We start from the raw sequence: 9191 nt of genomic DNA, 5'->3' as shown, positions 1-9191 counted from the left end.
TCTAGTCGGAAAGTTTGATTCTGCTTTAGGTAAGTCCACTATCTAACTCTGTTAAGTTCCTTATTGATAATTCTTAATACTAAATGTGACTCTGTTACATTTTGGTGTTTGGCAGAATCAAGCAAAGGGAAAGACACTTAAAGAAAGAGTATGATGAATCTGATCGCGAAGATGGATTTCAATCGCATGGTTTGAAGATCGGATTCTTCAGCTACTACTTAGGAGTTATGATAGATTGCTAGGAAATATGTAATAGCATAGTTTTCATTTAAAGTTGCCTTGTAAGGAAAACGTTTTTTCTGCATTTTATAAATAAATAAAACGTAGGGTTTCAAAGCACTCCATGGATGATGGCAATGGGCCCCTTTGATGAATTGTAGGCTAAAAGCCCAAGACTTGTCTTTTCCATATAAATAGTCATGTATTATTCATTATTAGGGTTAAGAGTAAGGCAAAATGTAGCCGCCACGGTGTGAGGTTTCTTATGTAGTGTTAGATTCTTTAGTCTATGCTTAAAGTGTAATTCTTTCCACATGTTTTCAATAAATCGAGTGATCATTCGACATAATCTTCATATTTGTGTTTGTTCTTATATTCCGCATCTTGTTCATCAAATCTCAATTAGGGTTTTATTCCCAACAAGTGGTATCAGAGCGGGTCTTTGAAGATCTATTGATATTTGAAGTAGCGGTTCTTGATTTGATGATTTTCTGCACAAGTTATCGAAGATTTTGGTGTTTTGGCGGTATGGAATCAAGATTTTTGTTTGATTTACTGTTCATGGTGTTTTATGAATTCTGATACTATTCATCATGGTATTTCCTATCCAATTCTCTATCAATTCATTATTTTTGTTGGATTGATCTGATTCGAGCCCAATTATCAAGACCAAATTCATTATGTTCCTGTTCATGGTATTATTTGAGCCCAAATCATTATTCCAGATTGATTTATCTCTTTCTTTTGATCTAGTGCTCGTTTTTCTTTAATTTCTTGAAATTGATTATCATATCCAGATCGTATTTTCGTTTAAATCTCTTGGGCTCAGTTGATTTCAAGATCCCGTTTCCATCAAGAATATCAGTTCCAGTTGGAATCTTGTTTTTAGATTCAAATCGAAATCTCGATCTATTTTTTTCTTATCAATTGACTTTCTCATTCAAATTCATATGATCAATTTGATTTAATATTCAACTATTCGTGATTTTGTTCTATTTCTTCTGGATCGATTTATTATTTCAATTCATTGCATATTGATGTGATGATTCATGTTATACTTGATTGAATCGTTTTGGAGATTTTGTGCAAGTCAACGATTGTCGATTTGGAGATCTGTGATTATTGGTTTCAAGAAGTTTATATTGATTTTCGAATTGAATGGGGTGTTTGATATGGAAATCAATCTACTTTGACCGAAAATTGTGTTGAGAAAATCCAACCTTGTTGATTGGAGTTACCTGGTGTCGACAGTCAAGGCAAAACGTAAAAATTGACTATCGGAGGTGAACCACGAACGAACCTGGAACGATTTAGTGTTTGCGTGTTTGTGCTAGAAACAAAAAACGAGCCTGTGCTTGAAATGTTGGGGCTTAAATCAAATGTATGGTCATACCTCAAAGTCAAAATTGGAACGAATGAAGAACGAATCGATCTCATCTGGACGAACTGTTGGTCAAAAATGAAAATTCAAAATTGTTGTGAATCTCTCTTACCTGCAATGTTCAGCTCGCACTCGTTATTGCTCAAAACAAACTTGTGAATGAGTTCGTGTGATTGTGCTTGGAATGAAAGAGGAGAGGACCGAAAGCGAACCTATGATTGGGTTCGTTTGTTTGCTCTGGAACGAAATTGAGTTCGGTTGGTAGCTCTTGGAATGAAAATCACTTGGAAAAAAAGTAATGGAACGAAAGGGGGATGAACCGAAAGCAAACCTGTGCTCGGACCGAACATGATTTCGGTTCAATGAACCTGGAGTGAACCTAGGTTCGGTTGCTTGTGTTTGATACAAAAGTGACTCAGATTCGCGTCTTTATGCTTGGAAATAATGGAATTGAACGGAATCATATTTGTGGTTTCGCTTGAAATCATGTTCCAGTCGCTGTGTTCATTCATCTGAATATAAATGGGGAAGATGACTTAATGTTTCATTCTTGGTCCCTGCCACTTCAAGAATTTGACGATCTGGTCCCTATACTTTTCATGCCTTGCAGTTTTGGACCATTTCTAGATTTTGTTACAAATAAAGGGGTATATTGATGCAGAATTACCATTTCAGCCCCTGTCTTTCAGCAAGTGACAGTTTCTGCCCAATATTAAAAAAAAAAGTTTGCAAATTTATGGGCTGGTGAACAGTTTTCGTTTTTTTAGCGCACATATTTTTTCTTCAACAGAAAAATAAAGATTCCATCAAGTCTTGGCGGTTCGGAAAGTCGTTTTTCGTGATAATGACAAATTTTCACGACTTTTTCGGATTTTATACTTCATTGTATATATCATTTTGTCGCGGGGGAGCACAATAATTTTTATCCATTCAAGATCATTTTCATGACCATAAGAAGGATTTATAATCACGTTTTCGATTATAAATCGAGGGAGAATTTGGTATGACCATTCGAAATTGGATTTGTGACTTTTCAAAGTTTAAGTTTTTTTGATAATGCTTGTGGTAGAATTATGAAGGTAGCTTTTACAGTGGAAGTTCTTCGTCGAGCTCTGCTAAAGCTTTTACAGAGAAGTATCATTTACAATGGAAGTTCTTTATCGAGCTCTGTTAAGGACTTGTTATATCTCCGACTTCTAGTATTTTCTCGATCAAGTGCCATTACGAATCTTAAAGTTTGGGTTGTTACATGATATTTTTTTGATGGCTTATATCATTAGCGTATTTGAAGATCATTGTGACTTGGAGGGGGAGATCTTCAAAGACAAGAAGTGATTCGGTTTCTTTGTTCTGAAATGGGTTTTTATGGTGGGCTTGGTTTTCGTGATGATTTTTTTTGGGATTTCATTCGAAAATGAAGTTTAAAGACATTACTTCAGTGCGAGATTTATATATCCTAGAGCCCGTGTTTGAAGACTATTGAAGAATCAAGATTCATGGATTGCATCATCTATTCTCGTTGCAAGATCTTTTTATTCACTAGATGCCTGTTTTGGAAGTTAAAGCATTGTCATCCATTCCATACTTTGAGGGGGAGATTGTAGGGTTTCAAAGCACTCCATGGATGATGGCAATGGGCGCCTTTGATGAATTGTAGGTTAAAAGCCCAAGACTTGTGTTTTACCTATAAATAGTCATGTATTATTCATTATTAGGGTTAAGAGTGAGGCAAAATGTAGCCGCCACGGTGTGGGGTTTCTTATGTAGTGTTAGATTCTTTAGTTTGTGCTTTAAGTGTAATTCATTCCTCATGTTTTCAATAAATCGAGTGATCATTCGACATAATCTTCATATTTGTGTTTGTTCTTATTTTCCACATCTTTTTCATCAAATATCAATTAAGGTTTTATTACCAACATAAAATTTTGATTTTATTTTAGTTTATATCTCCTTGCAATGGCTTTTATGGAAAATTGATGTTTATATGTTTCTAACAATAATGGAAATGTGAATTTGATTCTTTAATTTGTGGTAGTGTCTAAATTTACCAAATAAGGAAAGATTCTCATCACCCAAGGTTTCAATTGGACCGAAACTTGGAATCATGCAAGTTGTATAGTATGATGAATGAGAACTTCCATCTTTGGAAAATTAAGACTAATTCCTTGTTCACATTTATATGTGAGTCAAGTAAAGGACTAAGGGATCAAGCACACATTCTTGTGAACTGGTCAAGTCCACCACAAAAGATCGATAAGATTATTCATCATGATTTACTAAAGTTTAGTAAATATGGTTATACTTACCAGTTTAAGTATAATTCTGAAACATTGGAAAATTTTCAATGTTTTGCAGGACGAATGAGAAGAATCAAATTAGACAGAAGGATAAAAGTTTCTCAAATCTGAAAAGATGGGAGTACTTTAGTATCATGTTTAGTGATCATCTTAATGATTAAGAAATCATATCACAGTTGGTCCTCTAAGGAAGTCTTAGTGCATTCCTATGGCTAAGAAGAGGAATCATGAATTGTTGAAATGGTTAAATCAAGAAGGTGAGTCATACTTCGTTCCAAAACAATTCTTAGAGTCATACTCCAAGATTGTAACTTGAGTGACATATCTTAAACAAAGGTTTATAACACTAGTAAAATGTAAGAGTAAAATGTATCCTACTCTTGTAAATTTGAAATTGGTAAGTTGTGATGTTTTGGATAAAACAAAGACCAACTAAGGCCAATTGTGTGAAGTGTTTGTCTTGATAAAGAATCCGCACTATCTCTTGAAAATTGGACAAGTGAGTTTATATGTCAAGAGGGCAGTGGGAGTCTTAAAGATCTTGAAAAAGCTTCTAGATCTAACCAAGAAGAAAAACCTATAGTTTATCACTAGCACACGACTTGAGGTTTATAACCTATCATGTTGACATATTTCTATTTCTATGCCCATTCTAGTTAAAGTTGGCTTTGCATATGAGTTCTGAGAGTTCTCAATTTCTTGCATAACAACTTGGAAGCAATGACAGGCCCTTGTGCTGCTATGTGGCAAGAAGTTAAGACTACACAAGTTCAATCCATAAGAGTTTGGATTTGTCACTAACCTTGTCTTGTGATTATGGTTTTGACAAATTCATATGGATAGGAACACATACACCAGAAAATCTAAGTGTCATAAGGTTTCTCTCCGACATGAAAATGATGGTGAGGAAACGCTTTCACTAAGTAGATTTTAACTAGATAACAATTGTGATATTTGCATTCTCAAAGTCGTTAGTGGAGCGTGTGTGACATCCCCATTTTCACGGCCAGAAAAAACTGATTTTGTTTATGCTTTATAAAAATCAGAGTACTTCTTTTCATAAAAATGTTGCGGAATTTGTTCCTAGAAAAATACAATAAATACGTTATCAAAACATTTTCGTAAAAACGTATTTTATTCATTTTAAAACGTTTGAGATGTCATTGTCAATACAGGAACATAAGCATAAAAGGAACTTACATTTATTTACACTAGTGATCTACATCTCTTTAATCTCTCAGTGTAATGTGACTTCGTATCAACACCTGTGATATAAATAAACTGAGTGGGTAAGGTTGGGAAACCTGGTGAGTACATAGGGTTTTCAACCCACAATAATATAATTATTATGTTTAATCATCAAACAGTTAACCCAATTACCCATCCCCATTATCTTCTTTATTCTTAAGGATCTATCCTAAGAATCAACCATTCCTCGTTCATACATTCCTAAGGATCATCCTAAGGAATCGACACGAAGTCCATCGTCACAAGGGTTTAGGCACTAAGTCTGCATAGTCGCTAGAATTTATACAACAGGCACTAAGTTTGCATAGTCGCCAGGGTTTTGGCACCAAGTCTGCATGATCACCAAGGTTTAGGCATCAAGTTTGCATGATCACCAAGGTTTAGGCACCAAGTGTGCATGGACGCCAAGGTTTAGAGTACACCGGGTGAACACATCGTTCACAACACTTATACGTTGCGAGCCTGCTAGTGTTCCACTGGACTGTCTAGAATAGTTCGTGGTTGTCATCCATACTCTGCTGAATGACGGGGCCATCATTTGGGAAAAGGCTTCTCACATCGTTCACCTCTCACCCTCACCTCAGGGTCTATAACACCTCTGAACTCATCGTCCAACTTATATTCCATCTATTACTTCTACCCATATTTTACCCCAACATTTTTGTAGATATAAAATACATATACAGTTTAAATCCTTTAAAACGTGTATAAAATCGTTCAACTAGCATAGACAACAAGTACTCAGACAATACGCACACATAACACATAATTTATATAGAATACTTCATGTCTATGTGTAAGATGAAAGCGACCATGAACTCACCTGAAAGGTGGTGACTCAGCACTCGGACAGCGCTTCGATACTCTCAAAACAATTTCCTTCGATAAAACCTAGTATCAGCACCACTAGGGTTTAGTCTAACGATAACCGCGACAAATTAATAGTCTGACTATTATTATTATTATTATATAAGCGTTAAATAACACTCAATATAACTCATAATAATAGCCCAAATAATTATTTTAAGGGCCTAATAACATTACTATAATTATTTGGAAGCTATATTAAAAATTGCGTAAGCGTAGCTCACTTACAGCGGATTTTAAAGAAAAAACCGAGCTTTGCTCGGAGCAGCGTTTCTGAAACCGAAAGACCCTTTTTTCTCGGGACTCCGGGAGTCTCGGGGATTCCTTAGGGTGCTAGGGGTTTTATCTAGGGCTTAGGGGTTTAGAGGAGCTAGAGAGAGAAAGTAGTGAGAGAAAGAGGTGGATTTGGAGTGAGGAAGTTGGCTGCCCTCGCACCTCTATTTATAGGTGCGAGGCTTCGCACTACGTGGGGCGTCCAGAAGGTTACGCGGGGAGTCCCAAGACTCCGGACTCCAGGACTAACCGAAAGACCCTTTTTTCTCGGGACTCCAGGAGTCTCGGGGCTTCCTTAGGGTGCTAGGGGTTTTATCTAGGGCTTAGGGGTTTAGAGGAGCTAGAGAGAGAAAGTAGTGAGAGAAAGAGGTGGATTTGGAGTGAGGAAGTTGGCTGCCCTCACACCTCTATTTATAGGTGCGAGGCTTCGCACTACGTGGGGCGTCCAAAAGGTTACGCCGGGCGTAACATCGGATAAGAAGACCAGGTGGTGAAGGCTCGGTGGTGCGACGTGGCTTCTCCGGGACCGAGCATGGCTATGCGAACACGACGCGTACGAGACCGGACGCTGGGCGTAGAGAGGGGGCTACATGTCACGATCCGAGGTGACTTCAGCGATTAGCATCGGACGGCTGGGAAAGCGCCACGTCAGTGACTTCGTATCAAATCTCGCAAAATCGAGTACAAACTTTAAAAATTCGTAACTTTCGCATACGAGCTCCATTTTTGACGTTCTTTATATCCACGCGAAGGCAGGAACGTACTCTACAACTTTCGTTTAGAATTTGTCGGCTAATTTGGACTTTATTTTAGAAGTTATATTATTAACAGGCCGGGACATGATTGGTCCGTTAAAAATTCATAACTTCTTCATCCGACGTCCGTTTTCGCCCATCTTTTTCTCGTTATGCTACTCTTAACGAGATCTTAGATTCTCGTTTAGGTCATGTCGGCTAAAAATCACTCGATCTAATATTCGAATTTCGGGTTGTACACCGCTAATCCGAAACTTCGAAAAATCATAACTTCTTCATACGAAGTCAGATTTGGGCGTTCTTTTTATCGATGTTCATAGTTTAACATAATCTACGATTTTCGTTTATATCGCTAAGGCTAAAACTCACTCTATCATGAATTCACTATTTACGCTTCCTGGTGTCGTGTCGGTCCCGTCGCGAAACTTCGACGGGTCATAACTTCTTCGTTATAACTCGGATTTCGACGTTCTTTATATCTACGGAAACCTTGTGACATATACTAAAACTTGGTTCAAATTATTTATTCTAAATAATCTTTTGTCAAAAAGTCGTTTTCGACACTTATTGCCTCTAAATTGACTAGCCCGAATCTACGGGCGTTACACCGTGTGTGGTTAACCGGCACACTAACATGGACTTGTGAGAAATGGAAAAGGTCTAAAAAATTGAGAATATGATTGTGACATCCCTTTTTCATAGTTCTAAAATTGTTTAGACGCACATGTGTGTTATCTAAGGAAAGGTGTATGATTTTGATAAAGTTTTATCAAAGCATCTCGGATCAGAAATCTGAACTTTGGTAAGAAGGTCAATAAAGTATTGATTTCTAGAAGTCCAGCTGATCTCTGAGTACATGTCGAAGCTAGTGGGAGCATAAGTATTATGCTAATAATCATCATGCAAGTAGGAGCATGATAATTATAATAAGTGTTGCAAGCTAGCAATGTTAATTATAGAACACAAAAGGTTTCAATTGGGAAAAAGTTGTTTTGCTATAATTAAGAGAGAGGAAATTATACTTCATTTCAATTCTAAAAGCTTAGATTGAGGTTTTAATCATCTTTAGTCAAGGATATATATATTTGAAATTTATGTTGGAATGACTCAGCATAAGGAAATTCTATATATGGGTCCATTATTTGCGTTCTAAAATTCGATTATGATTACGACATCCCTTTTTCATAATCTGAATTATGAGAACATGGCAAATAGAAATAGAAATATTATAGCAAAAGACTGGTCTAGTATCATGTCTTTATGAATCATGTCCCATATGCTTCGGATATAGGATCGATTACATGTGGTATAATATTCATCTGTTCTAAATTTTTCCAAATGCCCAAAGCATTAAGAGGGAAAAAGTACTAGAACTAGATATGACTAATGTGATTAGGCAATTGTCGAGGACAATCTAAGGTTTACCAAAGATTGGTTGCTCAGGGACAGTTGAAAGTATAGTGTTAATTTTGGAATAACCATATTGACATATTCTGAAAAGAGGCAACTCTTGTTCAGGAGTAATAGTCAAAAGGGGAATATGGAAATGTTCCCATAAGTGGAAGTTATTCATTAAATTTGTGTAAGATTAGGAAACTTAATGCAAGAGGAATGTTCAAAGCAATGAACTTTGAATTTGAGACTTCGTTTCCATGGAGTTGATCTCCATTGGAATACTCTGTAATGTCTGTTGACAAGTCTTTGTGACTTTGTGCATAATCATTACAAGAGGACCAATGCATATAAGTTTAGAATCTAACAGATTTTGGTAAATGGCAGGAATTTGGAATTCTTGCATTTGCGGTAAGGACTTGGGACTGTGAAATGAGTATCGTTGGAATTATGTTCAATCGATCTATTTCACAGAATAAAGATCATAGACAAACTTAGTGTGCATACTTGGTGTATGGCATAACTAATGTTTGGAAACAAATAGTGTGCATACTTGGTGTATGGCATGACTAGTGTTTAGAAAAAAAACCATAGCGTACATGCTTGGAGCATGGGACAACTATTGTTTTAATTCAAGTATAAAGTTGGTAGTTTGAAACAGTATACAATAACTGATGGGTAATCAATATGGTGATAAATAAAAGATGTTTTATTTATATTCATAAGTTCGGAGACCATATTGGATTCCATTATTCTTGT

Source organism: Lactuca serriola, chromosome 8 (genome assembly GCF_051521515.1).
Source record: "Lactuca serriola cultivar US96UC23 chromosome 8, Lser_US96UC23_V15, whole genome shotgun sequence".
Lineage (NCBI taxonomy): Eukaryota > Viridiplantae > Streptophyta > Magnoliopsida > Asterales > Asteraceae > Lactuca > Lactuca serriola.
The sequence above is the reverse complement of the archived record's forward strand: the minus strand, read 5'-3'. Positions refer to the sequence as shown.